Genomic DNA, 18,538 nt, shown 5'->3' on the forward strand with positions numbered 1-18,538 from the left:
AGCCAGGTTCTGGAGATCCATGGGCTGGCCACCTGCTACGAGAGCGAAGGCGTATACAAGTGCGGGCATAAGGCCCCGCGCTACACGCACTCAGCTGCACCTCTTCTTCCTGTGGTCTAAAGCCTTGTCAGCGAAAAGGGTTAAAGTCAGGCCAGGGGAAGCCAGAAAGGAGCATTGGAAGCAAGGCTGAGGATGTGTGTGCGTGAGAAGGTGCAGGCAGGAAGAGGTTAAAGAGGAAGCAAAGCAGCAGGAGGCAGGGACGGGGTTGAGGAGAGCAAGCGAGAGAGAGAGAGAGAAGAGACGACAAAGTGCGGTGTGCTGCCATTCTTGTGAAAAGGCACAGCTGATTGTAGTAAAGTCAAGGAAAGGCGGAGCCAGGCTGCCGCTGACAAGTACAAGAAGCTTGAAAGAGACCATGAGCTTTGCCTACGGCCACACCACCCTGAATGAGCCCGCTCTTGTCTGATCTCGGAAGCTAAGCAGGGTCGGGCCTGGTTTGTACTTGGATGGGAGACCGCCTGGGAATACCAGGTGCTGTAGGCTTTTGCTTTTCTTCCAGCAGGGGTCACTCTCCTCTATGCCTCTTTTTTACATTCATTTTTACCCAAAGCGCTCTCTCTCTCTCCCTCTCTCTCCCTCCCCCCCTCTCCCCCCCTCTCCCCCCCTCTCTCTCTCTCTCTTCCTCTCCCTCTCTCTCTCTCCTCTCTCTCTCTCTCTCCCTCCAAGCCCTCCTGCACACCTAGCTCCTACAAAATCACCCGTGCCCAACCAAGCCTCCACTTTTTACAAGCCCACTTCCACAATCTCACCCCTTCTTTCAAAAATACACTTTCTTCTCTCTACCTCCCTCCCTCAGGAGATTGCCACGCATCCAGTCCCCTATGGCAGCAAAACAACAGCCAGACGCAACCCCCACCTAGCTAGCCCCCATCCTACATTCTGCTTAGGCTCCACGGCCCAGCCATTTTCCAGCACTCTCCTGAGCCGTTTTGGTGCCATCACTCCTGCTCTTTAGTCGCCCTTGCGCCAACACATTCCACAGCGCTCTCCAGGCTGGGGGACAGCACGAGAAACACGCACGCGGATTGCCAAAGCCAGCGAGAAGCCACAGAGCCGACCCCTCGTCAAACCGGCACCCTGAAGCAGCTAAGGTGTAGGCAGCAGGTTGCCTACAGGAGCGCGGTTTTAGTTTGCGGCTGCCCCAGGCTTGGAGGAAAAGAGGTAATGCGTGCTCTGCTGTTTTTTTTGGATCCAGCCTACCCAGCGGTCATATAAATATAGGGGAAGGCTGGGTTCGGGTGATCAGGCAGCACTTGCACGAGGCCAACTAGGGTTGCCACCTCATCCCTTTAAACCCAAACACATCTGAATTACACAGGTTCTGAGGCTAATTAAATACAGATAAGGCAACAAGTGAGTTTAATTACCACCTTAATCAGCCACAGAATCTGTGTAATTCAGATGTGTTTGGATTTAAAGGGATGAGATGGCAACTCAAAGGCCAACATGAAGTGCTACCTTGTAGAGGTAATCCTGGGAAGCCAATCAGTGGTAGTTTGGGTCAGGATATGACCATTGTTCATGTTGAACTGTAATGCCCCAGACTTCTCAGTAAAGTTGCATCAAGTGTTCTAAGCCTGCTCTGAAGTCATTGAAAGGGGTGCATCATGCATGTTGGTCTCCAGGCCTATTGAAAAGAAGTTGGGTGAGTAAGGCGGCACATGTGGGGTATGGAGCAACTCTACAGGAAAAGGTCTACCTAGTGGGCAAGTCAAACAGTTGCTTGACTGCAGCCACTGGTGAGGCATGGTGCCTGGTATAGGTGAGGGGTCCTCCGGTAGCCAGGGGGGTAGATGTACTGGCTCCCTCCCCTGCAGTCATCTTCCAGTAGCTAGCGGAACAGAAGCCAGGTTCTGGAGATCCATGGGCTGGCCACCTGCTACGAGAGCGAAGGCGTAAACAAGTGCGGGCATAAGGCCCCGCGCTACACGCACCCTGCGAAAAGGGTTAAAGTCAGGCCAGGGGAAGCGAGAAAGGAGCATTGGAAGCAAGGCTGAGGATGTGTGTGTGCGTGAGAAGGTGCAGGCAGGAAGAGGTTAAAGAGGGAGCAAAGCAGCAGGAGGCAGGGACGGGGTTGAGGAGAGCAAGCGAGAGAGAGAGAGAGGAGAGACGACAAAGTGCGGTGTGCTGCCATGCTTGTGAAAAGGCACAGCTGATTGTAGTAAAGTCAAGGAAAGGCGGAGCCAGGCTGCCGCTGACAAGTACAAGAGGCTTGAAAGAGACCATGAGCTTTGCCTACAGCCACACCACCCTGAATGCGCCCGCTCTCGTCTGATCTCGGAAGCTAAGCAGGGTCGAGCCTGGTTAGTACTTGGATGGGAGACCGCCTGGGAATACCAGGTGTTGTAGGCTTTTGCTTTTCTTCCAGCAGGGGTCACTCTCCTCTATGCTTCTTTTTACATTCATTTTTACCCAAAGCGCTCTCTCTCTCTCACTCTCTCTCTCTCTCTCTCTCTCTCTCTGCAAGCCCTCCTGCACACCTAGCTCCTACAAAATCACCCGTGCCCAACCAAGCCTCCACTTTTTACAAGCCCACTTCCACAATCTCATCCCTTCTTTCAAAAATACACTTTCTTCTCTCTACCTCCCTCCCTGAGGAGATTGCCACGTATCCAGTCCCCTATGGCAGCAAAACAACGGCCAGACGCAACCCCCACCAAGCTAGCCCCCATCCTACATTCTGCTTAGGCTCCACGGCCCGGTAGACATGTGCGGTTCGTTTCGTACGAATTTCCCAAAATTCGTACGTTCGGGAGGATCCGAAATACGAATTGCCATGCGTCCGAACTCTGTACGCAATACGAACTTTTGTTTAGGAATTTCGGATTTCGGATTAGTTGTCGTCGCATCGACGACTCAGGCATTATGCTTATTATGAGGGGCTCCCACCATCCCTGTGCTATGCTGACTTCCTTCTGGAAGCCCCTCATAATGAGCACAGCAGAGGTACAGCCCCAGGAGGAAGTCAGCACAGCACAGGGATGGTGGGAGCCCCTCATAATAAGCAGCCCCAGGAGGAAGTCAGCATAGCAAAGGGATGGTGGGAGCCCCTCATAATAAGCAGCCCCAGGAGGAAGTCAGCATAGCACAGGGATGGTGGGAGCCCCTCATAATAAGCAGCCCCAGGAGGAAGTCAGCATAGCACAGGGATGGTGGGAGCCCCTCATAATGAGCACAGCAGAGGTACAACCCCAGGAGGAAGTCAGCATAGCACAGGGATGGTGGGAGCCCCTCATAATAAGCAGCCCCAGGAGGAAGTCAGCACAGCACAGGGATGGGGGGAGCCCCTCATAATAAGCAGCCCCAGGAGGAAGTCGGCATAGCACAGGGATGGTGGGAGCCCCTCATAATAAGCAGCCCCAGGAGGAAGTCAGCATAGCACAGGGATGGTGGGAGCCCCTCATAATAAGCAGCCCCAGGAGGAGCAGGCGAAAACTGGACCAGCGGTGCATGGCAGCAATCCGCTTCTCTCTTTCTCGTCTAATGAAAAGTCGTATTTCGGATAGGAAATTCTTCAATGAAATTTCGTATTTTGGATAAAAACCAAACTTCCATCAGCATCGACTGTCATTATATTGAGGTATATTTTTGCCTTTAAATTCATCGTAACGAACGTTCATACAAGTTAACGATCCTAACGACAATTCGTATTTCGTACGAAACGAAACAGAATTTCGGACACGAAATACGAAGTACGAATTAATTTTAATACGAACCGTAACGGAACAGAACAAAACAAATTTATTGACGGCGCCCATATCTACGGCCCATCCATTTTCCAGCACTCTCCTCAGCCGTTTTGGTGCCATCACTCCTGCTCTTTAGTTGCCCTTGCGCCAACACATTCCACAGCGCTCCCCAGGCTGGGGGACAGCACGGGAAACACGCACACGGACTGCCAAAGCCAGCGAGAAGCCACAGAGCCGACCCCTCGTCAAACCGGCACCCTGAAGCGGCTAAGGAGAAGGCAGCAGGTTGCCTACAGGAGCGCGGTTTTAGTTTGCGGCTGCCCCAGGCTTGGAGGAAAAGAGGTAATGCGTGCGCTGCTGTTTTTTTTGGATCCAGCCTACCCAGCGGTCATATAAATATAGGGGAAGGCTGGGTTCGGGTGACCAGGCAGCACTTGCACGAGGCCAACTAGGGTTGCCACCTCATCCCTTTAAACCCAAACACATCTGAATTACACAGGTTCTGAGGCTAATTAAATGCAGATAAGGCAACAAGTGAGTTTAATTACCACCTTAATCAGCCACAGAATCTGTGTAATTCAGATGTGTTTGGATTTAAAGGGATGAGATGGCAACTCAAAGGCCAACATGAAGTGCTACCTTGTAGAGGTAATCCTGGGAAGCCAATCAGTGGTAGTTTGGGTCAGGATATGACCATTGTTCATGTTGAACTGTAATGGGCCAGACTTCTCAGTAAAGTTGCATCAAGTGTTCTAAGCCTGCTCTGAAGTCATTGAAAGGGGTGCATCATGCATGTTGGTCTCCAGGCCTATTGAAAAGAAGTTGGGTGAGTAAGGCGGCACATGTGGGGTATGGAGCAACTCTACAGGAAAAGGTCTACCTAGTGGGCAAGTCAAAGAGTTGCTTGACTGCAGCCACTGGTGAGGCATGGTGCCTGGTATAGGTGAGGGGTCCTCCGGTAGCCAGGGGGGTAGATGTACTGGCTCCCTCCCCAGCAGTCAGCTTCCAGTAGCTAGCGGAACAGAAGCCAGGTTCTGGAGATCCATGGGCTGGCCACCTGCTACGAGAGCGAAGGCGTAAACAAGTGCGGGCATAAGGCCCCGCGCTACATGCACCCTGCTGCACCTCTTCTTCCTGTGGTGCAAAGCCTTGTCAGCGAAAAGGGTTAAAGTCAGGCCAGGGGAAGGCAGAAAGGAGCATTGGAAGCAAGGCTGAGGATGTGTGTGTGCGTGAGAAGGTGCAGGCAGGAAGAGGTTAAAGAGGGAGCAAAGCAGCAGGAGGCAGGGACGGGGTTGAGGAGAGCAAGCGAGAGAGAGAGAGAGAGAGAGAGAGGAGAGACGACAAAGTGCGGTGTGCTGCCATGCTTGTGAAAAGGCACAGCTGATTGTAGTAAAGTCAAGGAAAGGCGGAGCCAGGCTGCCGCTGACAAGTACAAGAGGCTTGAAAGAGACCATGAGCTTTGCCTACGGCCACACCACCCTGAATGCGCCCGCTCTCGTCTGATCTCGGAAGCTAAGCAGGGTCGGGCCTGGTTAGTACTTGGATGGGAGACCGCCTGGGAATACCAGGTGCTGTAGGCTTTTGCTTTTCTTACAGCAGGGGTCACTCTCCTCTATGCTTCTTTTTACATTCATTTTTACCCAAAGCGCTCTCTCTCTCTCTCTCTCTCTCTCTCTGCAAGCCCTCCTGCACACCTAGCTCCTACAAAATCACCCGTGCCCAACCAAGCCTCCACTTTTTACAAGCCCACTTCCACAATCTCATCCCTTCTTTCAAAAATACACTTTCTTCTCTCTACCTCCCTCCCTGAGGAGATTGCCACGTATCCAGTCCCCTATGGCAGCAAAACAATGGCCAGACGCAACCCCCACCAAGCTAGCCCCCATCCTACATTCTGCTTAGGCTCCACGGCCCGGTAGACATGTGCGGTTCGTTTCGTACGAATTTCCCAAAATTCGTACGCTCGGGAGGATCCGAAATACGAATTGCCATGCGTCCGAACTCTGTACGCAATACGAACTTTTGTTTAGGAATTTCGGATTTCGGATTAGTTGTCGTCGCATCGACGACTCAGTCATTATGCTTATTATGAGGGGCTCCCACCATCCCTGTGCTATGCTGACTTCCTCCTGGGGCTGCTTATTATGAGGGGCTCCCACCATCCCTGTGCTGTGCTGACTTCCTCCTGGGGCTGTACCTCTGCTGCGCTTATTATGAGGGCCTCCCACCATCCCTGTGCTATGCTGACTTCCTCCTGGGGCTGCTTATTATGAGGGGCTCCCACCATCCCTGTACTGACTTCCTCCTGGGGCTGTACCTCTGCTTTGCTCATTATGAGGGCCTCCCACCATCCCTGTGCTATGCTGACTTCCTCCTGGGGCTGCTTATTATGAGGTGCTCCCACCATCCCTGTGCTGTGCTGACTTCCTCCTGGGTCTGTACCCTCTGCTGTGCTCATTATGAGGGGTTTCCACCATTCCTGTGCTGTGCTGACATACTGAGCACAGCAGAGGTACAGCCCCAGGAGGAAGTCAGCACAGCACAGGGATGGGGGGAGCCCCTCATAATAAGCAGCCCCAGGAGGAAGTCGGCATAGCACAGGGATGGTGGGAGCCCCTCATAATGAGCACAGCAGAGGTACAGCCCCAGGAGGAAGTCAGCACAGCACAGGGATGGTGGGAGCCCCTCATAATAAGCAGCCCCAGGAGGAAGTCAGCATAGCAAAGGGATGGTGGGAGCCCCTCATAATAAGCAGCCCCAGGATGAAGTTAGCATAGCACAGGGATGGTGGGAGCCCCTCATAATGAGCACAGCAGAGGTACAACCCCAGGAGGAAGTCAGCACAGCACAGGGATGGTGGGAGCCCCTCATTATAAGCAGCCCCAGGAGGAAGTCAGCACAGCACAGGGATGGTGGGAGCCCCTCATAATAAGCAGCCCCAGGAGGAAGTCAGCATAGCACAGGGATGGTGGGAGCCCCTCATAATAAGCAGCCCCAGGAGGAAGTCAGCATAGCACAGGGATGGTGGGAGCCCCTCATAATAAGCAGCCCCAGGAGGAGCAGGCGAAAACTGGACCAGCGGTGCATGGCAGCAATCCGCTTCTCTCTTTCTCGTCTAATGAAAAGTCGTATTTCGGATAGGAAATTCTTCAATGAAATTTCGTATTTTGGATAAAAACCAAACTTCCATCAGCATCGACTGTCATTATATTGAGGTATATTTTTGCCTTTAAATTCATCGTAACGAACGTTCATACAAGTTAACGATCCTAACGACAATTCGTATTTCGTACGAAACGAAACAGAATTTCGGACACGAAATACGAAGTACGAATTAATTTTAATACGAACCGTAACGGAACAGAACAAAACAAATTTATTGACGGCGCCCATATCTACGGCCCATCCATTTTCCAGCACTCTCCTGAGCCGTTTTGGTGCCATCACTCCTGCTCTTTAGTTGCCCTTGCGCCAACACATTCCACAGCGCTCTCCAGGCTGGGGGACAGCACGGGAAACACGCACACGGACTGCCAAAGCCAGCGAGAAGCCACAGAGCCGACCCCTCGTCAAACCGGCACCCTGAAGCGGCTAAGGAGTAGGCAGCAGGTTGCCTACAGGAGCGCGGTTTTAGTTTGCGGCTGCCCCAGGCTTGGAGGAAAAGAGGTAATGCGTGCGCTGCTGTTTTTTTGGATCCAGCCTACCCAGCGGTCATATAAATATAGGGGAAGGCTGGGTTCGGGTGACCAGGCAGCACTTGCACGAGGCCAACTAGGGTTGCCACCTCATCCCTTTAAACCCAAACACATCTGAATTACACAGGTTCTGAGGCTAATTAAATGCAGATAAGGCAACAAGTGAGTTTAATTACCACCTTAATCAGCCACAGAATCTGTGTAATTCAGATGTGTTTGGATTTAAAGGGATGAGATGGCAACTCAAAGGCCAACATGAAGTGCTACCTTGTAGAGGTAATCCTGGGAAGCCAATCAGTGGTAGTTTGGGTCAGGATATGACCATTGTTCAACGACAATTCGTATTTCGTACGAAACGAAACAGAATTTCGGACACGAAATACGAAGTACGAATTAATTTTAATACGAACCGTAACGGAACAGAACAAAACAAATTTATTGACGGCGCCCATATCTACGGCCCATCCATTTTCCAGCACTCTCCTCAGCCGTTTTGGTGCCATCACTCCTGCTCTTTAGTTGCCCTTGCGCCAACACATTCCACAGCGCTCTCCAGGCTGGGGGACAGCACGGGAAACACGCACACGGACTGCCAAAGCCAGCGAGAAGCCACAGAGCCGACCCCTCGTCAAACCGGCACCCTGAAGCGGCTAAGGAGTAGACATGTGCATTCGTTTTTGTCCAAATGCATTTTCGTCCGAATTTCAGGTATTTTCGTTTTCGTTTTGACAAACGATAACGAAAGTGCAGATTCCGAAAAACGAAAGATCCGACATAAATAAATGCTTTTTTTCGTTTTCGTTGTTACAACAGTTCGATATAGAATAGGAGATTCGAAGTGGCCGTTCGATATAGAATAGGAGATTCGACGTGACTCCATATGTCTATTGAACCTGTGGTCGAATGTGCCTAAGTTTCGTTTACCTCTATTAGTCCTATTATATAGAAAAGCTTCGACAGAGAGTAAATATTCGACATAGAGAGAACAGAATCGACAGAGAGAAACGATACTGGAATTGGGTGGGGGAAGTAAATTAAAAAAAAATAATAATAATATTCAACGGGATCGTTGCACGTTTAAAATAATATTCGACGGGATCGTTGCACGTTTATAATAATATTCGACGGGATCGTCGCAACTATACGACACTGCAATCGTACATTTCGGCAATCGAATGCTCCGCCTATAGGCTATATAGTTTAGCAGCTCCATCGAATCTTCTTTATCCATTCGACAGATACCATAAGCCTTCCAAGACAGATTCGACCGTAATTCATGTGGATTTTCGGACGAATGCAATTTTTGCACGAAAAACGAAATAAATAAAAACGAATTTCGGGAGTAACTAAATAAATAAAATTTACGGACGAAAACGAAAAAACGAAACGAAATATTCTAGTCTGCATATGTCTACTAAGGAGTAGGCAGCAGGTTGCCTACAGGAGCGCGGTTTTAGTTTGCGGCTGCCCCAGGCTTGGAGGAAAAGAGGTAATGCGTGCGCTGCTGTTTTTTTTGGATCCAGCCTACCCAGCGGTCATATAAATATAGGGGAAGGCAGGGTTCGGGTGATCAGGCAGCACTTGTACGAGGCCAACTAGGGTTGCCACCTCATCCCTTTAAACCCAAACACATCTGAATTACACAGGTTCTGAGGCTAATTAAATGCAGATAAGGCAACAAGTGAGTTTAATTACCACCTTAATCAGCCACAGAATCTGTGTAATTCAGATGTGTTTGGATTTAAAGGGATGAGATGGCAACTCAAAGGCCAACATGAAGTGCTAGTAGTGGTAGTTTGGGTCAGGATATGACCATTGTTCATGTTGAACTGTAATGGCCCAGACTTCTCAGTAAAGTTGCATCAAGTGTTCTAAGCCTGCTCTGAAGTCATTGAAAGGGGTGCATCATGCATGTTGGTCTCCAGGCCTATTGAAAAGAAGTTGGGTGAGTAAGGCGGCACATGTGGGGTATGGAGCAACTCTACAGGAAAAGGTCTACCTAGTGGGCAAGTCAAAGAGTTGCTTGACTGCAGCCACTGGTGAGGCATGGTGCCTGGTATAGGTGAGGGGTCCTCCGGTAGCCAGGGGGGTAGATGTACTGGCTCCCTCCCCAGCAGTCAGCTTCCAGTAGCTAGCGGAACAGAAGCCAGGTTCTGGAGATCCATGGGCTGGCCACCTGCTACGAGAGCGAAGGCGTAAACAAGTGCGGGCATAAGGCCCCGCGCTACACGCACCCTGCTGAACCTCTTCTTCCTGTGGTGCAAAGCCTTGTCAGCGAAAAGGGTTAAAGTCAGGCCAGGGGAAGCCAGAAAGGAGCATTGGAAGCAAGGCTGAGGATGTGTGTGTGCGTGAGAAGGTGCAGGCAGGAAGAGGTTAAAGAGGGAGCAAAGCAGCAGGAGGCAGGGATGGGGTTGAGGAGAGCAAGCGAGAGAGAGAGAGAGAGAGAGAGAGAGAGAGAGAGAGAGAGAGAGAGAGAGAGAGAGAGAGAGGAGAGACGACAAAGTGCGGTGTGCTGCCATGCTTGTGAAAAGGCACAGCTGATTGTAGTAAAGTCAAGGAAAGGCGGAGCCAGGCTGCCGCTGACAAGTACAAGAGGCTTGAAAGAGACCCTGAGCTTTGCCTACGGCCACACCACCCTGAATGCGCCCGCTCTCGTCTGATCTCGGAAGCTAAGCAGGGTCGGGCCTGGTTAGTACTTGGATGGGAGACCGCCTGGGAATACCAGGTGCTGTAGGCTTTTGCTTTTCTTACAGCAGGGGTCACTCTCCTCTATGCTTCTTTTTACATTCATTTTTACCCAAAGCGCTCTCTCTCTCTCTCTCTCTCTCTCTCTGCAAGCCCTCCTGCACACCTAGCTCCTACAAAATCACCCGTGCCCAACCAAGCCTCCACTTTTTACAAGCCCACTTCCACAATCTCATCCCTTCTTTCAAAAATACACTTTCTTCTCTCTACCTCCCTCCCTGAGGAGATTGCCACGTATCCAGTCCCCTATGGCAGCAAAACAACGGCCAGACGCCACCCCCACCAAGCTAGCCCCCATCCTACATTCTGCTTAGGCTCCACGGCCCGGTAGACATGTGCGGTTCGTTTCGTACGAATTTCCCAAAATTCGTACGTTCGGGAGGATCCGAAATACGAATTGCCATGCGTCCGAACTCTGTACGCAATACGAACTTTTGTTTAGGAATTTCGGATTTCGGATTAGTTGTCGTCGCATCGACGACTCAGTCATTATGCTTATTATGAGGGGCTCCCACCATCCCTGTGCTATGCTGACTTCCTCCTGGGGCTGCTTATTATGAGGGGCTCCCACCATCCCTGTGCTATGCTGACTTCCTCCTGGGGCTGCTTATTATGAGGGGCTCCCACCATCCCTGTGCTGTGCTGACTTCCTCCTGGGGCTGTACCTCTGCTGTGCTTATTATGAGGGCCTCCCACCATCCCTGTGCTATGCTGACTTCCTCCTGGGGCTGCTTATTATGAGGGGCTCCCACCATCCCTGTACTGACTTCCTCCTGGGGCTGTACCTCTGCTTTGCTCATTATGAGGGCCTCCCACCATCCCTGTGCTATGCTGACTTCCTCCTGGGGCTGCTTATTATGAGGTGCTCCCACCATCCCTGTGCTGTGCTGACTTCCTCCTGGGTCTGTACCCTCTGCTGTGCTCATTATGAGGGGTTTCCACCATTCCTGTGCTGTGCTGACATACTGAGCACAGCAGAGGTACAGCCCCAGGAGGAAGTCAGCACAGCACAGGGATGGGGGGAGCCCCTCATAATAAGCAGCCCCAGGAGGAAGTCGGCATAGCACAGGGATGGTGGGAGCCCCTCATAATGAGCACAGCAGAGGTACAGCCCCAGGAGGAAGTCAGCACAGCACAGGGATGGTGGGAGCCCCTCATAATAAGCAGCTCCAGGAGGATGTCAGCATAGCAAAGGGATGGTGGGAGCCCCTCATAATAAGCAGCCCCAGGAGGAAGTCAGCATAGCACAGGGATGGTGGGAGCCCCTCATAATGAGCACAGCAGAGGTACAACCCCAGGAGGAAGTCAGCATAGCACAGGGATGGTGGGAGCCCCTCATAATAAGCAGCCCCAGGAGGAAGTCAGCACAGCACAGGGATGGTGGGAGCCCCTCATTATAAGCAGCCCCAGGAGGAAGTCAGCATAGCACAGGGATGGTGGGAGCCCCTCATAATAAGCAGCCCCAGGAGGAAGTCAGCATAGCACAGGGATGGTGGGAGCCCCTCATAATAAGCAGCCCCAGGAGGAGCAGGCGAAAACTGGACCAGCGGTGCATGGCAGCAATCCGCTTCTCTCTTTCTCGTCTAATGAAAAGTCGTATTTCGGATAGGAAATTCTTCAATGAAATTTCGTATTTTGGATAAAAACCAAACTTCCATCAGCATCGACTGTCATTATATTGAGGTATATTTTTGCCTTTAAATTCATCGTAACGAACGTTCATACAAGTTAACGATCCTAACGACAATTCGTATTTCGTACGAAACGAAACAGAATTTCGGACAAGAAATACGAAGTACGAATTAATTTTAATATGAACCGTAACGGAACAGAACAAAACAAATTTATTGACGGCGCCCATATCTACGGCCCATCCATTTTCCAGCACTCTCCTCAGCCGTTTTGGTGCCATCACTCCTGCTCTTTAGTTGCCCTTGCGCCAACACATTCCACAGCGCTCTCCAGGCTGGGGGACAGCACGGGAAACACGCACACGGACTGCCAAAGCCAGCGAGAAGCCACAGAGCCGACCCCTCGTCAAACCGGCACCCTGAAGCGGCTAAGGAGTAGGCAGCAGGTTGCCTACAGGAGCGCGGTTTTAGTTTGCGGCTGCCCCAGGCTTGGAGGAAAAGAGGTAATGCGTGCGCTGCTGTTTTTTTTGGATCCAGCCTACCCAGCGGTCATATAAATATAGGGGAAGGCTGGGTTTCGGCGGATCAGGCAGCAGTTGCACGAGGCCAACTAGGGTTGCCACCTCATCCCTTTAAACCCAAACACATCTGAATTACACAGGTTCTGAGGCTAATTAAATGCAGATAAGGCAACAAGTGAGTTTAATTACCACCTTAATCAGCCACAGAATCTGTGTAATACAGATGTGTTTGGATTTAAAGGGATGAGATGGCAACTCAAAGGCCAACATGAAGTGCTACCTTGTAGAGGTAATCCTGGGAAGCCAATCAGTGGTAGTTTGGGTCAGGATATGACCATTGTTCATGTTGAACTGTAATGGCCCAGACTTCTCAGTAAAGTTGCATCAAGTGTTCTAAGCCTGCTCTGAAGTCATTGAAAGGGGTGCATCATGCATGTTGGTCTCCAGGCCTATTGAAAAGAAGTTGGGTGAGTAAGGCGGCACATGTGGGGTATGGAGCAACTCTACAGGAAAAGGTTGTTAGGTGTGACCTCAACAAGTCACCTATTTGTCAGGTTATGTTACCGTTTCCCAATTGTTAGTTAGAGTTCTTATCTAAGCAAAGAGACACGGAGGTATTCAGTATTTCTGCTCAGAAGTCCGTGCTTAACTCTGACTCTGAGGCTCTTTATTACTTCTCTTTTATAGACAGAAAAGGGCAAGCATCAGCAATGTAAAAAAACAACATTTTGCAAAGAAAAAGCAATTCTCCAGGTGTTATCAGCTGATAAGACAATCTTCTGGGCGTAGACTGCTTTTTAGGGCTGATACGGCCTCTTCTTGATGAGTACGTGACTAAAGATGACGAGTCCTTATTTTACTGAGAAGGATAAAGACAGACATGTATTTAGTAAGACATACTGTCAACCATTTTGTTTTCCACATACCTTAATCCTTACATTTCCCCCTTTGACATCACCCCTCCCTCTTGCCCTGGGTCCACCTGAACAAGTTCTAGTCGGCCTATATCCAGAGTACTCTCCCTGACCGCGAGTTGTCAGAGGGGTATACACCCATCCCCCTGGACAGTACCAACATCTAAAATTCAGGAAGAGTGGCTTTTCTGCAAGATGGGTGATGTCAAGGATCTAAATCCACCTATCTTCACAAAAGTTCCATCTTTTCCGCATCATTTACCTTGGCTTTCTTGCAAAAGCACATAAACAACTTAAAACACAAATAAATGAGAAATATGAATATAAGCACTACTATAATCATCATTGCTGCCTTCTTAACCCAAGAAAATAACCCTGAGAAACTAAAAGTTCCACCAAACGGATCCCAGTCGCGACCAATATTTCGGGCCTTCTCTTGTAAATTCTTTACTTCCGTACGGTGTTGTGCAATGATGTCATAATAGTCAGGTACCTCAATGCTGGTGTTATGTATCCAAGTACAGCACTCATAGTCCTCAGTAGTTTCACAGAGTCCTGTTAATGCTGCACTCATACTTTCAATTGCTAATTCATGTAATTCTAATTGTTGTCTGATGGCTCTGGTCTCCAGATTTAACTTAGTAATGTCATCAGAGTTTTTCTCCAAAACATCATTAATAATTCCTGTATAGTTATTTAGTCTTTTCATTAAGTCTATACCCCATCCTGTCCAGGACGGGAACCAAACCCATGCCATGTCCTTCTTCAGGAATATTTCTCTTTTACTACGATACCTGAGGGGATATCTAGGGTGCATGCTAGCTTCTAATAGGTGATCACCTCGTTCATCACCTACTACTCCCATTACTGGTACTAAACTTGCGAGGTAGCACCATCCCTGAGCTCTTCTAGGTATCCAAGTATAACATTTATCCTCACAACAGATATATATATATATTATTTTCCAGTGCTACTGATCTATTACCGATATTATTTCTATAAAGGGAGGTGTATCCATAAAGAGATAGGTTACTCACTAACCACCTGGTGTTGTTGTCTGAAATATTACCGAGGAACTCAGCTAACGATTGGTGTGTGTGGGTTATACTAGGGTAGAAGACCGTGTTTTTCCCAGGAGTAGCTTTTGGTATGAAAATGGACAAATTAAACTTGCTGTCTTGGCATTCTCCATTTCCTCCCGTTGTTTTCCCTAGGTTGAAACACCAATCAGGGGAAAAGGCGAGGCCATTTGACTTAAACATTACTGTCTCGCTGGTATTTGTTCTAATTATGTTAATGCTACTGTTAGCAAGATCAGTATAGTTTATAGGAACTGCCATCAGTGGTATACTTGCTGTGCTGGGGTGTAATTTGCTACAAATCCAACATTTCTCATATCCTGACTTCTGAGCATAAGCATATTTAAACTTCAGTAATAACATTTTTTTAGAAAATCCTTCATCCTTGTGTATTTTATTCTGTGAGGTAACCAAACTATTAGCCAGGATTACTAAAACAAAAAGAATAAAAAGATACATGTTGTCATTTGCCAACTGGCTCCTTTTTACAGTGAGAAGCGTGGATCCAGGTAGGTTTCCCTTCCAATTTCACTGAGGTTGCTGTAATCAATAGCACCTGGAAAGGACCTTCAAACCTTGGTTCCAGTGTCTTTCTGGTATGTTTCTTTACATACACATAGTCTCCTGGTTGTAGATCGTGTGTACCTGTGACAGAATTAGGGTCTGGAAGAGAAGAATACACACTCTTGTGGATTTTAGTCAGACGTTGTTGCAACTGTATTACATACGTAGTTAAACTATCACATTGTAATTGCATACTTTGAGGAAAATATAAACCTAATCTAGGTGCACTTCCAAACAGTATTTCATATGGGGATAACCCGGTTTTTCCTGTTGGGGTGTACCTAATAGAGAACAAAGCTAAGGGTAGGCACTCAGGCCATGGTTTGTTCAACTCCTGCATGGCCTTTTGTATTTTCAGCTTGATTGTACCATTTACTCTTTCTACTGATCCTGAACTCTGTGGGTGGTAAGGAGTATGAAAACTTTGTTGAACCCCTAACATTGCCATCACATTTTGCATTATTTCTCCCGTGAAATGTGTCCCCCTATCTGATTCTATTGTTTCTGGGAGACCAAACCTAGGTATCAGCTCAGTAATCAGTTTCTTGGCGGTGGCTTTTGCCGTAGCTGATTTCACTGGATAACTTTCTGGCCAGCCTGAAAATAGGCAGATGCACACGAGAACAATATCAAAGGGGCCGCTCTTAGGCATTTGTATGTAGTCAATCTGCAGTCTCTGAAAGGGATATTGGGCCCGGACCTGATGTTTACGTGGGGTTTTCACTCTCTGTCCTGGGTTATTAATCAGACAGATTTGGCATGCAGCACAGTAGTTCCTTGCAGTACTACTGAATCCAGGGGCTAGCCATCCTTGGCTTACAATCCTATACATAGAATTGGAGCTGACATGAGTGGGTAAGTGGACAGCCGCTGCCATTGCGGGGTATAGAGAAGCGGGTAGACATATTTTGTCTCCTTCTCTCCATACATTGTCAAGGCCTGGTGCAGCTCCCTCCTTAACCCAACGGTCCTTCTCAATAGCCCCTGCTTGTTCCTGTAGTTCGATTAGCTGCTGCCATGTGGTTTCGGGCATACTCACCTGTACCGTGGCTAAGGTCTCAGGGCTTACTTCCCCTAGAGCTGCCTTCTTTGCAGTTAAATCTGCAAATGCGTTTCCTTTTGCCTCAGTTGTTTTTGCGCTTGTGTGTGCCGCTATCTTCATGATGGCTACTCTTTTAACCTTTTGAAGATTGTTCAGGACTCTTTTGATTCCTTCACCATGTTTAACAGGTGTGCCTGCTGCTGTAAGGTAACCTCTAGCTTTCCATATGTGGCCATAATCATGTGCCACACCGTAGGCGTATGCGGAATCAGTGTAAATGTTCCCTTCTTGTCCCTCCAAGTGTTCTAGGGCTTTCTCTAGAGCGGTTAGTTCCGCTTCTTGTGCCGACATGTGTGCTGGTAGTGACTTTGCCTCAATTACCTGTGTGTCCGTTACCACAGCATAACCTGTGTGATATTTACCTTTGTCATCGGCAAATCTACTACCATCTATGTACAGTGTGTGTTCTGCATTTGCAATGGGTGTGTCTGTGACATGTGGGAACCCCGTGGTTTCTTGTTCCATAAGTTGGAAACAATCGTGTTCATCAGATGTTATGTCCTGAAACGAAAGTGTGTCAGAATCCTGAGTATCTTGTGCTGTGTCTACACCATTATCATCATTACTCCCCCCTGTCAAATCTGTCTGTAATGGTAAAAGCTGTGCTAAGTTAAAGGAAGTGCATCGCTGAAAGGTAACATTGGGGGGTAGGAGCAAAGTGCATTGTAGACGCAGCTGCCTTGCCATTGATATGTGTTTTGGTTGGACCTGTGACAAGATGGCGTGTATGTCATGTGTGGTATGTACCACTACAGGATTGTCTAAGACAATTTCTGAGGATTTGTCAATGATAATTGACACTGCTGCGACTGCTCGTACACAGGACGGTGATCCTCTAGAGACAGGATCGAGAGCCGCTGAGAAATATGCTACCGGCCTTTGTTTGATGTGTTGTTGTGTCAACACCCCTGTTGCGTGTCCCGTGATTTCAGCAATGTACAAATGAAATGTTTTGGTATAGTCAGGGATCCCGATCGCAGGTGCCAAAATTAGTAACTTTCTTAAGGTGCTAAAAGACTTATGACCTGCTTCTGTGAGTACATAGGGTACTATTTTCAAGCAATCATATAATGGCTGCATCAGAGAACTGGCATGTGGTATCCATTGTCTACAATATGATACCATTCCCAGAAACATACGAAGTTGCTTAAAGTTGCGTGGGATATTCATTTGTCTTATGGCCTGGACTCGGTCTTCAGTGAGGTGTCGAGTACCCTGGGATATACAGTGGCCCAAAAAGACAACCTTTTTCTGGCATACCTGTAACTTAGTTCTATTCACTTTGCACCCTTTTTCAGCCAGGAATTGTAACAATGATAGAGTGGCTTTTAAACAAGTATCGTTATCCGGACAACATAACAATAGGTCATCTACATATTGCAACAATACACAAGTGTCAGGTGGTTGCCATTCCCCCAACACTGTCTGTAGGGCTTGCGAGTATAGAGTTGGCGAATGCGCCATTCCTTGCGGTAGGCGTGTCCAGGTCAACTGGCGGTTTTTGAGATGGAACGCAAACCACGGTTGACATTCCTCCGCCAGGGGTACAGAAAAGAAAGCATTAGCCAAGTCTATAACAGTAAATGAGGAGCTATCTGATGGTACTTCTGAAAGTAAAGTATGCGGGTTTGGTACTAGTGGCGTTATTGGGACCAATATTTTGTTTACCGCCCTTAGGTCTTGTACCATTCTATACTTTACTGGGCCATCCCCCAATGTCTTTTTCTTGACCGGATACAATGGGGTATTGGCTGGTGACTGTATTTCTTTTAATGCTCCACTTTTGAGTAGAGCCTCCACTTGTAGTTCTATAGCTGCTTCCTGGGGCGCACTGAGTGGGTACTGTTTCTGCTGGGGGAGAACTGCTCCTGGATTCAGCTGTAGAGTAACCGGGGGTATGGGCAAAAGCCCAACGTCTGCTGGATGTGTTTCCCATAGCCCTTCCGGAAGGCTAGACAGAATTTGATCTATTTCCGGCGAGGGTGTATTGGACAGTTCTGGTTCTACTTCCAAACATTGTATTTTCTTACAGATTTCTATACCCTCTGGGTCATCTCCTATTGCTAAGGTGACCATACCATCTGGATGATAAGTAATGTTTGCTCCTATTTTCTGAAGAATATCTGCTCCTAATAAATTAGTAGGGGCTCCTCTGGAAATCAAAAAGCGTGACAAAAACATGTGATTCCCTATTTTTACTTTTAAAGGTTTAGTCAGTGGGGCATCGGACAAAAGACCGTCATAACCACTTATGGGTATGGTGTCACGGGATGTCATGTGTGGAGGGACTACTGAATCAGATAATAAGCTGCGTGATGCTCCTGTGTCAACTAAACAAGGAATATGTTTACCTTCCACCTTCATCAACATGTGGAGCATTTTATTCTCTGATTCAGCTAGGACTGGGGCAAGTCATGCGGTCGGATCGTCCCTATCGTTGGTACGCCTCTGTCTGTAGTCCCTCGTGTCTCTGTCCGTGTTTCCTTCCTGTTCGTCTTTTATTCTTTTCCTACAGTCTCTTTTTATATGTCCCACCTT

The 18,538-nt window shown here is 48.6% G+C and overlaps 4 non-coding genes across 4 annotated transcripts; all 4 read left to right on the top strand.

The window, feature by feature from the left end:
• Positions 1-424: 424 nt before the first annotated feature.
• On the top strand, positions 425-543 carry LOC143999649 (5S ribosomal RNA). The gene has a single exon (XR_013278111.1). It is a non-coding gene; the product is annotated as a 5S ribosomal RNA (ribosomal RNA).
• A 1,750-nt stretch (positions 544-2,293) lies between these two features.
• On the top strand, positions 2,294-2,412 carry LOC143999646 (5S ribosomal RNA). Its single transcript, XR_013278108.1, has one exon. It is a non-coding gene; the product is annotated as a 5S ribosomal RNA (ribosomal RNA).
• Positions 2,413-5,210: 2,798 nt separating this feature from the next.
• Positions 5,211-5,329, top strand: LOC143999560 (5S ribosomal RNA). Its single transcript, XR_013278031.1, has one exon. It is a non-coding gene; the product is annotated as a 5S ribosomal RNA (ribosomal RNA).
• A 4,733-nt stretch (positions 5,330-10,062) lies between these two features.
• Positions 10,063-10,181, top strand: LOC143999562 (5S ribosomal RNA). The gene has a single exon (XR_013278032.1). It is a non-coding gene; the product is annotated as a 5S ribosomal RNA (ribosomal RNA).
• The last annotated feature ends 8,357 nt before the right edge of the window (positions 10,182-18,538 follow it).

The sequence above is a fragment of the Lithobates pipiens genome, unplaced genomic scaffold (assembly GCF_037356315.1).
Source record: "Lithobates pipiens isolate NorthernLeopardFrog02 unplaced genomic scaffold, aLitPip1_a1.2 Scaffold_19, whole genome shotgun sequence".
Classification (NCBI taxonomy): Eukaryota; Metazoa; Chordata; class Amphibia; order Anura; family Ranidae; genus Lithobates; species Lithobates pipiens.